Here is a 12,718-nt window from a genome sequence, read left to right as displayed (position 1 = left end):
CTTGAAAAAATTGTGGTAGTACCCTGTAAGACCGAAGAAACCCCGCAAAGCCTTTAAGGACTTAGGTCTTGGCCATTCCACCATAGCAATCAACTTTTTCCCATCAACTTTGACTCATTTGGCTGAAATGAGATGCCCCAAGTAATCGATCTCAGCACAACCAAACTTCCATTTACTCTTTTTAGCAAATATCTGATGTGCCCTCAGCACGTCTAAAGTGAGCTTGAGATGTTGTAAGTGTTCTTGCAGATTTTGACTATGCACCAAAATATCATCAAAGAACACAAAAATAAATTTTCTTGAGTAAGGCCGAAATATGTCATTCATCAAACTTTGGAAAGTTGATGGAGCATTTGTTAAGCCAAAGGGCTGACTAAAAACTCGTAGTGTCCCTCATGTGTCCTAAATGTTACCTTAGGAATATCTTCTGGTTTGACATGTATTTGATGATAACCGGATCGTAAATCAAGCTTAGAAAACACTCTAGAGCCATGCAACTCATCCAGGAGTTCATCAATTACCGGAATAGGAAATTTATCCTTTATTGTCTCCTTGGTTAAGGCACGGTAATCCATACACATATGCCACGATCCATTAGCTTTTCGGACCAGTAAAATGGAAAAGGAAAAGGGGCTTTGAGATGGTTTAATAACCCCTGATTCAAGTAACTCTCGAACAATTCTCTCAATTTTCTCCTTCTGAATATAGGGGTAAAAGTAGGTTCGAACATACATTGGTTGTGCATCAGATTTTAACACAATAGCATGGTCATGTGACCTACAATGAGGTAGACCCGTAGGTTCAGCAAAAATGTCCCCAAAATCTCCCAAAATTTGTACTAATTTTGTGTCAACAAAGACCTCTGCAGAATCTCCTACATTCTCCAAAAGCTGTAACAATAACTAGGGGTGAGCAAATCCCCGCAAAACCCGCACCGCCCCACAGAAACCGCCCCAACCCGCCCCGCAGAGCCCAAAACCCGCACCCATGGTGCGGGTTATGGGGCTTTTTTTGGCCCCCCGCGCGGTGCGGGGGGGACCCTTAAATTTTTGCGGGTCCCCGCCCCGTAGGTTTTGAAGAAAAAAAAAAAAAAAAAAAGGGGGCGAAAAACACGAAAAACAAAACCCTACATGGCTACACAGTACACTTATGACTTATCTTCTAACTCCCTAAGCGCCGCAGGTGACCCTCGTCCCTCACTCCCTCACAGTCTCACTGACCCAGGCACCCACCCAGCCACAGACAACTCCCTGAGCGGCGAGCGCCACTAGCCCAGGACCCAGTCACAAGTCGGTCCAGCCCTGCCCTGCCCTGCCCTGAGCGCCGCAGCCCTGCCACTAGCCAGCTCGCTAGTCGTCGCCTCACCAAGTCACCAGCTCGAGAGAAGAGATCTGATGGCGGAAGAGCACAGATGCGAAGCTCCCGTAGGGCACCGGCTCTGCGCTAACAACTGGGGCTTCTTCGGCAGCACGACCACCATGAACCTCTGTTCCAAATGCTACGGAGAGTTACATCACTCTTCCTCCAAATCCTCCATGGAAATTGCTCTCTCCTCCTCTTCTACTTCTTCTCCACCGGCTACCGTGTCTCTTCCTTCTCCTCCAGCGTTGACCTTGCCTGAGGTCGCCAAAGATGTACGGACACATACCCGCGGGGATCCCCGCCCCGTAACCCTGCCCTATCCCCACCCGCCCCGTGCGGGTGCAGGGGGTAATTTGCGGGGTGCGGGTTCCCTTTGGGGAACCCGCACCTCTGCGGGGCGGGGGCAAAAAAACCCAATCCCCGCCCCATGCTCAACCCTAACAATAACCCTTTTTTCCCTTCTAATTTAGAAGTAAGAAATTTAGTTTCCTCCCACAAGTTGGGGCAACCAGCCCTTGTAATAGAAAATTTTCTTTGGCAATGGTAAATTCCATAGTTAAAGCTTTAAAATTCCACACAATCGAACCAAGAGTTACTAACCATTGAATATATACCTGCAACCATATCACATCCAGCTAATATGATTACATAAGCATCCACTCTAAAAGACATATATTTGAGTTGTATTTTAACTTCACTACACTTGCTTTCGCTTAGTACTTCCTCCCCATTAACTACCTTCACACAGATCTGACATTTTCTGTTAAGTAACAATCTAGTTTTCTTTACCCTGAAGAATCTAGAAAATTATGAGTACTCCCACTATCAATGAGTATAACCAGATTCTGATTTTTACCCTCCCCACTATCCTCATAGTCTTAGGATGGACACTGCCAATAATGGCATGTAATGAGATTTTTGGTTTGGCTTCACTATGACTAAACTCCATGAGGTCTAAACTCTACCCTTCTAACTCCGATTGAGATGACAAATCAAGTTCCTCAATAATCTCTTCACTGCCTAGTAAAAACAACTTAGGACTTTGACATTTATGGCCAAAATGCCATTTAGATTCACAATTATAACATAGTCCTTTTTTCCTTCTCTCATCTATCTGAGATTGAGAAATTTTCTAAATTGAAATAGTAACTTTCAAAGGAGTAACAAACTGTGAATTAGTGGTAGTAGTTCTTCCCAATATAACATGTTCTTCCTGTAACTTCTCCTTCCCAACATAACATGTTCTTCCTGAACCTTGGCTAAACCATAAGCAACCAGTAAATTGAGGGGACTAAACATACGCACAGGCAACCTAATTTCATCTTTTAAGCCACTTAAGAAACAACTTAGTTTGTTATGGTCACTAATACCCCTCAATCGATTTAAAATAGCCTCAAAATTCTCCTTATATTCCTTCACACTAGATACTTGTTTAAGCCTAGTAAGAGACTCCATTAGATCATCATAACAAGAACGTCCAAACCTATCCAACAGAGCATGAGTAATGCCCCCTCAATTCGGTAAGGCCCCTGTCATATCCATATCCTTGTACCAAACTAAGGCTTTGCCTTCCATATGAATAGAAGCTAACATCAGCATTTGATTATAAGGAGTTCTATGAAAATAAAAAAACTTATTTGCCTTATATATCTAGCCAACAGGATCACTACCATCAAACTTAGGAAAGTCTATACACACTGACCTTGTTATAATACCATCATGATCCTCACCTTGCTGATCAAACATTGCATTTCTTTCTTCATGATAGTGCTTTCTTGCATGCATTTCATCTTGTTGTGGACGATAATGATGTCTTGGAATGGTAGGAAGAAACTGCCTTCCATTAAATTGGTCCTCTAAAAATCCAGCGAATCTGTCCTCTACGAACTGTGGTTATCGGAAATCCTTTCCATTTTGAGGCCGTGGCTCCTGGTTCTACGGAACTTGTGGAGCTCTCAGCATGTGATCATCAGAAACCCTGGTAACTGGATTTTCACCACTCGTTTTGAATTCATCAGGTTGCTGAACTTCTTTGCTTTGGCCGGATTGGAGAATCATAGGATGAAATTGCTCGCCACTTCCTCCTGCTTGACCAGATGTTTCGTCAAGCGTAAACTTGGAATTGTTAGGCGGTTTGATTGACTCCATAGCTTGAGTAAGATAGGTAAAATTCTACATAATCTGGTCAAATTTTTTTATCACTATCACTACTGGTTTGCATCCCTTCCATCTTCTTTGCATTTCTTCCATGTTCTTAGCAAATCTGTGTACTTCTCTGCTTGCACCTCATTTTTCTCCACCGTTTTCTTCAATACAGTAAAACTCTCTGTCAATTTGCATGAACTGTCGACCATAGAAACTCCAGGAACCAGTTGATCCGCCAGAAATATTTTGCTTTGATTCCAATTTGTAACAAGTATGTTACTGAGTTAGGTATTTATGATGAATTTGTAAGAAATAGAGACTGGAAATGAGTGAATTGTATATTAGAAAGACTAATTACACTCTTACAGATCAATTCGAGTTTGATCTAAACTCCTATAGAATTATATCTGCTAAGCTAGTTGTACTAATAAGAATACAATTGACTGAATGAATCAAAACACAAAATAGATTGGGCATTTTATTCTATAGCCCACTTGTATGCCAGCTCAACCCAAGTGGTTAGCCCAATAGCTTTGACAATTTATTTCAGTTATAGCAAACTAACAAAGCCCATTCAGTTATAACAAACTAACAAGCCCATGTGATTGAATTATTTCTAGTTGCTTCAGATATACCCATGCGTCCTTCTCGAATAGTCTGCTAGCTGTGTAATTGCTTGGCTTTTAGAATAATCTGCCAGCTATGAATTGCTTAGCTCAAGACTGCATTCTCCTCGTTACACGAAAAGGCTGATGCTCTTCCCCAAGCTCACGCGTGTTGCTCTACTTCCCGATCCAATTCTTTGATCTACTCAGACATGTGACATGGCCCCGCCGCCCCATGCCCCTTTTCTCCATTCCTGGCCAATATAAGTATAATGAAACAAATTAACAAGAATATTGTTATAGATATAAGAATGTAGAAATGAAGATGTTGAGAGATATAATCGCACAAAAAGATATAAGAATTAGACAAGTGAAACATTAATCATAAAAAATTGGGGAAACTTCACAAAACCCCCCTAACTTTCACTCTATTTGAAACCCCCCAAAGTTAAAAGACTTTCAATTTCACCACTCAATCTTTGAATTTATTGCAATGTTCCACTTCTGTTAGGATTTTCTATTAAATCCTAACAGAAGGGTCAACACATGCGTGGCACACGTCATGGGGTATAATAGGGAGAGAAGAATCAAGAAATCACGTGCCGCACATGTGTTGACCATTCCATTAGGATTTAACAAAAAATCTTAACAGAGGGCTGGGACATTGCACATTGCAACAAATTAGATTGAGAGATGAAATTGAGATTTTGAACTTTGGGGATAGTTTCAAATTGAGTGAAAGTTCATTGGGGTTTTGCGAAGTCCCTCTAAAAAATTTGATGAAAGACAAAAACAAAAAGGTTATTGAGATGGATTAAATCGTCGGATTGGGTATAATAAAAACATATATATCGAAAATCATATCGTTGACATGCTGGAAGTTGTCCTCTTTAGCTCTACTCACAAGTACGTTTCCATATCACTTAAAATTTGAATATATAACACCTCTGCATTCTTATTTGATAATCATATAGTAATAATTTTCAATCTGTGCATAAATGTTCTTGTACGAAGATCTATTTTATATTCATGCTTTTAGTTCTCTGGTCTGTATATTGCAGTAATGAATAAGACCATTACTAAAAATACAACTCATGTTCCGTTTGCTTCCGCATGAAGTGTTTTCTGAAAAACAATTCCCCTATTTTACAATGTTTGTTACGGCCGAAAATCACGTGTGGTCAAATTGAAAATATTTTTGGTAGACCAAGAAAATCTTTTTTAATTCTCGTAAAATGGTTTAATTTTCTTTTTCTTAAAACGAAAACCATTTTTTGAGTTTGACTTTCTCTTTCTTGCACACACTTTACAACAGTTCATTCCCTGTTGCTGTCGGAATTCGCCACTGACCGCCAACCGTCTCTGGTTGGAATCCTGATCCACAATTGTTCGTTGAAAGTCGCTGCACTACAAAAAAATTGATTTTTAGTGACATGCATTTAGTGGCGTTTTTTTTTTTGGTGGTCTAACAGGTCACTAAGTGTTAGTGGCGTGTAATTAGTGGCATTTTTGATAGGCCACTATTCAGTTTGTCACTAATTCTCATTTAGTGGCGTGTCTAAACTGCCACGCCACTAATTAGTAGCATAGCAAATTTGGCCACGCCACAAACTTCAGTGGCGTGTCAGATATAGCCACGCCACTAAATTAGTGGCGTGGGTTAGGAACAGCCACGCCACAATCTGTGGCGTGGCAGTTAAAAAAAAAAATGCACCCAGTACATGTACTGGGTGCATTTTTTTTTTAATATAATGATTATTTTTTTTTTGGTTACTTTTTGGAAAACGTAATGGTAGGTCCACTTAAAGATTCATTGGAACCTTTGAAGAAAAAGCCTCTTCAGACTTCAGAGACCAGAAAATGTACTGTGAAAATGGCTAACGCAGCCAAACTTCTTCGTCCAATTACTTCAAAGGCAATGCTGTGACCACCAAAATTTTGTGCTGAGGACTGAGATCTACATGCGGTGGTGCAGAGTTGTAAATCTGCTACCGCCAAAAAGACCATTACTACCACTATCGCCGCTGCTCCAGAAGACCCTTCGGCTTGTTTGGCATCTCTAACTTTTGAAGAGGAAAGCAACCCATTTTCTTTTCCCCATCTTGTAGAGCTACCCAGAATCACTGCTTTTCAGGCTTCTTCCACTAACGACAGTGACAACAACAACAACAAAATCTACCATATCTACAACGACAAGTACCCCATCAACAAGAGTTTCAAAGGCCTCAAGCCAATCCTTCCATGTCCTTACCAACCATGCAATCTCAGGCCCCAAATCAAGAAAAAGAAAAAGAAAAAGAAAAAGAAAAAAAAGAAAAAGAAAGAAGACAAAAGAGAAGAAAGGAAGACAAGAAAGAAGAAAGGAATAAAGAATCGTACCTGTGTAGGGGAGAAGATAGACGATCTTCTATAAGGAGAAAAGGGAGTAAAAACGAAAATAAATAGAGGGTAAGCGGGAGTGGAAAAAAAACGAGGAAAAAAGAGGGAAAACGAAAAATTAGTGGCGTGTCTATTTGACACGCCACTAATTTAGTGAGGTGTCAAAGAGACACACTACTAAATAGTGGCCTGCCAATCTAACACCTCACTAAATTAGTGGCGTGTCAGTTTCAACACGCTACTAATTTGTGAGGTGGCATATTTAACACGCCACTAAAATATTTTGTGACGTTTCATTAAATGAAACCTCACTAATTAGTGGCGTGTCATAAAGTGAGTTACTGTAGCCACGCCACTAAATTGCTAATTTTTTGTAGTGCTGGCCCTTTTTGGTCACCACCAGAGATTGCCAACCATTGTTCGCTGTCTCTGATTTTCCGTAAGAACCAAACATCAAAAAATTTGTTACGTTGAAACAAACGGAGGCCACTTACTGAATCTAAAACTGCTCTAAATTTCACTGGTTGATAATATAACTGATCAACGCAAACACCCATATGCAAATTATTAAGCTAAGTTGACATGAGAGTCCTATCAGCCACAAACAATCTCCTTTCTTTGAAATTTGATCTTTTACTTTTTAGGTCTGTTGCTCCCCACCAAGTTATTCCAAAATCACCTTTACTCAAAGAGGCATCAGAATATAATCTCTCAAATATGCTTTGATCAGTTGAACTGGACTGTAAGCTAGCAACACCATGAACAAATTTGTGGCTCCACGTACACATGACCTAAAAATATGGAGCCCGAAATGATTACAATTAGGTATATCATCGACCCTTTTCCAAAGAACTATCCTAGTGCTCTTTTACCTAAAGCCAACTCCATGTCTTTTATATATATATATATATGGTGACTTTCACGTGATCGACAAAGCAAAAATCCAATATATTATATATATATATATATATATATATAAAATTTTCTACCTTCTTTGTCAAATGCATTACATCGCTGATTAGAACGTGGGCTGAATCTTCTTCTTGAGACCCCTTTTTTTTATTAGAACGAACATGAAAGATGGACGACATCCATGCTTTATTTTAAGAAATATTAATGGAGACAAAAGGAAAAAGCAAAGAGGAGCAGAAACAAGTGCTCCACAGTGATCAGACCCTTTGCACGCGCGATACGGCCGCCCATTGTTATCATGCAAAAACCTGCTTGCTTTACTTGACCCCAACAGGCGCGTTGCGCGTGTGATCAGTTTCATAATTAGAATATTGGAATTATATATAATAGTAAAAGCTGGAAACAAAGAGCATGTGGTGATGTGGTCATCAAATGTGAAGCAGTGGTGGTGGTCGCCGCATATACCTTGGAAGATCCGAGCACTACAAACAAAACAAACCCGATGGAGAAGAAACCTTCTCCTTTTTAAACCCAGCCAGCTCTCTCATCTCATGGCCTCCACATTTATCAATCTTGCATGAGTTAATTTCTTCAACTTTGCTTGTCTTAGAACTAGCTAGTGCGCGCCACCTCCACCATGTTTGACCGACCAACATGGTGGAGGTGGCAGAGAGATTGCGGTGGTCGGAAATCCTTCAGCCTTTCTCGGGTGGCCGGACGGTTTCTCCCACATACAGGGCAATTCAATCCTTTGGCATTTTCACATTTTCAAGCAGGTTCCAAAGTATTTGCAGCATCATCACAAGTTCGACTCCTTTTGCTTTTGTTTTCTTTTTGTGGTTAATTTTGTTGTTCTACCCGTCATGGATGTACCAAAAGTTAGCATACATGGTGTCCGTACGTGCAACAGTACTACAACTTCGTATGCAATATAATCTAGATAAGCTTTTATTATATATGTTGCATTTTGCTTTTGTTTTAGTGGTCGATTTGGATTTTGACGGAGCACAATTTTTCCGTTTTAAAGATTAAAAGTTAGCGTATCTAACTGCATATATGAAGTCAATGTTATAGTTATAGTACGTCTTAACATTAACTTTATATATACCGTCAGATAATGTATCAAATTTAGATCTTAACCGACCATGAAATAAACAGGATCCTTGTGATCCATTTTGGATTTAGTGTTTAGTTAGGTTAATAAATAGGAGTCGGAGTTTGTTTTAGGTTAATTAGTTGGTTGTATTTTTCGTGGTGCAGCAAAATTATCAATAAAGCTTTTGGTTTTTATCCTAGCCCTGAGTGGAGTTGTCCTTTTATTTTTCCTTGTTTTGAAGACGTGATCTTGGGTGTTTATCATTTTTCCTATGGTATTCTAGGTGCAATATTGGGGCATGCATATTTTTGTTATCAACCTTGTTAATTGGGTACGTATCGCTGCGAGGAAAACATTTATTTCTGAAGTGATTGAATTTTGGAGGTTTGTAAGTGCATGTCGTTGCTGGGTTCTGCTCTTATAGTTTGATTACTTGGTTGATTTTCATAGCAATATTAGAAGAATTTATGACATGTATATATACTAGTGGCCGGGCAAAGAAAGATATGAAAGCCTGAAATAGGGGGCAAGGAGATGGGATAAAGCCATTAATTAATTAAGGCATGGCGTGTTTCAAAAAGAATAATTGGCCGTAAACCCTTAAAAGATGGAAAAAGATCATCTCCATTTCATTTACTATCATATTGAAAGTTAGTTCCAACGGTAAATATAAAGTTAATATTGACACGTATTTGAAAAAATTTAATTAATATTGTGAAATCATGTACACAGTTAGATACACTAATTTTGAATCCTAACAATGAAGTAAATACTATATATCCAAGTAAACCCTAAACTTTTTCCTTATTTAATTAGATTTTTCTTTTTTTTACCATCCAATACATGTACCTATTTATGTAATTAGTAAGTACTAATAGCGAAAACTGTTCTCTATATCTCAAACTTCGCCCAAAATTTATTATGGTGCGGATCTAAGATCTTATATATATATATATATATTACATATATGCCATGCCAGGAGAACACTAGGAGAACACAAGAAGATGTTATAGCATTTCTATATATATATATATATATATATATATATATATATAAAGTATATGTACCTTAATCTGTGGAGTTTTAAAAGTTATATATTTCTATATATTGGACTATATCTAGGCCCAACAACTGAAGGATATCTCAATATTACATTTCCATCTCACGTAATATTTATTCCTAGCCAGCGTTTTAATGGCAGCAATTTTACTTGAATGGTTAGACATACGAAATTGTGGAAAAAATTTAAAATTATAATCATTGAAGGCGACTCCCAACAAGTTGTAAAAGAGATTAATGGAGGGTCCCCCAATGTGAGTAGGCACGGTCGGTTCGTGGAGGGCATTAAAATGGTATTTCAGTCCTTTCGATCGTTTCGGGTGATTCATGTGAGGAGGGATGCTAATTCAGCTAGCTACTTATTGAATTGGTAAAGAAGTGATAAATCATGTCATAAATATTATTTGGGTGGAAGAAATTCCTCAATCACTTATGATATTATAAGTAGGGAGCTTTTTGTGTCTAATTTGTGATCTCAGATGTTTTTTAATTGTATGATTTGAGATTATGTATTAATAAATAGTTATCAGTTCAAAAAAAAAAATTAAATCAATGTCGAATATTTTATCTAACTAACTTAAGCAACTAATTAATTAATTAATCAGATGGTCCGTATATAAAATTTAAGAGATTTTATACGTTAGGGAAAATAATAATAATAATAATAATAAAAATCACCCTTGTCCTTTGATATAGGTGCATGTCAGTTTAATCCCTACACTTTTAATTTGAAGAATTTATCCCTTGCACATAATTAGATTTATGACAAATTAATCAAATTAACCCTCTATTAAAAATTGTAAGCTAAAAGATGCATCCATCCTTGCTATCCATCTGAATTCCAAAATATATAGCCATTCATTTTTAATATACGTACTTTAATATGGGATTATCAAGAATTTGTAATATGGGGAAGAAAAATATGTTGTATCGGATGATCAAGAATTTTTTAATTTTATAAGCATCTTAAACCAAATTTTAGAGGAAAATACACTTACTTCCCCTCGAACTGAGACGTCATTTGCGCAACCCCAAAAAGCTATTTGTGACACTTAACCCTCTTCCACTACTATTTTTCTTGCAATTGACACCCTCTATTCATTTAGTGCATGTTAGAATAAATGCCAATTTTTGCACATGATACGTGCAAATTTTTTATTTGCAACACCCAAAATACCTGGCTTTAGGAATTAGAACATCATATTTGACCTTCAAATAAAAAAAAAAAAAAAAAAAAAAATACAACAATTTTTTTTATGGGAGGAGGGGGAGGGAGGGGGTGGGGGAGGGTAGTTAGGCTACCCTTTTCCCCCCGACTAACAGGGTACTTTTAACGCCACTGAAGTTCCTAAGGGCCGGGGTGGTTGAACCACCCAGGCTAAGGTGGTGGTTCGGACACTCCCAAAAAATGATTTTGGGTGGTCGAATCACCCCCACGGCCGCACACCTGAGATCCCTAAGGTAGTGGCTAAACCATCGCCTCAGGTTGAAGCTAAGTTGGTTCTTTCACCTTAAAAAATAACTTTGAAGGTGGTCCAACCATTCCCACTATTATGGGGATATATGGTTTGGTCACCCCCTAAAATTCCTGAAGGGTGGTTTGGCCACCGTTAGAAAATGACATTGGGGATGGACCAGTCATTCCCTCAACCCCGCTATTTTTTTTTGTTTTTTGTTTTCAAAAAAATATCTTTGGTTGAAGGATATATTGGACATTTCAAGTACAAAATTTGCATGTGTAAGTTACTTGCGCAACTTTCTGTCCATCTTAATGTTAAATACTAATGGATGGTGCCAATTGAAAGGAAATAGTAGTTTAAAGAGGTAAAATGTCACAAATGGGAGCTTGGAGAGCTATATGCAAATGGCTAGCTTGTCACTTCATTAGCGTAGGTGTATTTCCTCCCAAATTTTATATGCTTAGATTGAGACTTGCAAAGGCACCATATTGGCATATTGAAGCATGTATATTGAAAATGAATGATGGTTCCATAATTTGAATATATAGTATAGGATATACATATTATTTAATATCTAACTGCATTAGATTTGGCAAACAATTTTTAATAGAAGTTTTCACATATCTAATGTGAAAGAGGTAAATTGTTCAAATTTAAAGTGTAGCTAGAGATTAAATTAATAGCATATTCAAAGTGCAATGGTGATATTTATTATTTTTCTTATATGTTAATATGAAGCAACCTAATGGAGGCTCCTTTGGGCCTATGGCTATCGTACTGTTACAAACGTACGTTAAGAAAAGCAACCTAATGGAGGCTAGGCTCTCATAATACAAAGCACATACACTACAAGAAATTACAGCATTTATGTCCTTTTCAAAAACACTACAAACAAAGAAATATGACCTGAAAGAGGTGGGTGTCCTTTTTATGTAGTCATTTACAAAATGTAGTAAACCTTTAGTCTAGGAAAAATTTAGCATGCCTTTTAGTATAAAACGTGGGCAGCCCACGTCAATCCACCAACAAGGCCGTGAATGGTCTTCAAGTCTTTTGAAAAAGGACACGAATTTAAGCCACCTTTTGCAGGGACGTGAATTTAGCATGCCTTTTAGTATAAAACGTGGGCAACCCACTACTTTTTCAAAGGATCTACGATATCCTAGGCCAGCGTCCTTCACGTCATTCTAAAAGTCCTTTGATCACGTCTCATGCCTGCGTCCTTTGCTATACTACACGACTTGAAAAAAATCACGCCATTTTTGCAGGGATGTGATTTGTTCATAATATTTGATGTTAGGCTTGGCAATTCGGGTTCACGGGTTGGATTCGTGTAAACCCGACCGACCCGACCATGTAAACGGGTCCAACACGAACTCGACCCGATTATTAATCGAGTTGGAACATGTGACCCGATTAATAATCAGGTAACCCGAACACGACCTGATAAATACAATTATTAACCCGACACGACCCGATTTTTTCACTCGAAAATCAAAGCCTACAAAGTTCAAAAAGAAGAGAAGGTAGCTACATCTATGAATCTAGAACCGCATAATTCTTAGAAGGCGATTACAAATAACCAAATTATATAAATAAAAATAGTACACCAACAAGCTTGACGCTACTGGTAGCACTAGTGGGACTGTTCGACGGCGTGTCCAAATAGATTTCTTGGTGAATCGATCCGTCCATATTCC

This window comes from Alnus glutinosa, chromosome 9 (genome assembly GCF_958979055.1).
Source record: "Alnus glutinosa chromosome 9, dhAlnGlut1.1, whole genome shotgun sequence".
Classification (NCBI taxonomy): Eukaryota; Viridiplantae; Streptophyta; class Magnoliopsida; order Fagales; family Betulaceae; genus Alnus; species Alnus glutinosa.
This window is presented reverse-complemented; position numbering follows the sequence as displayed.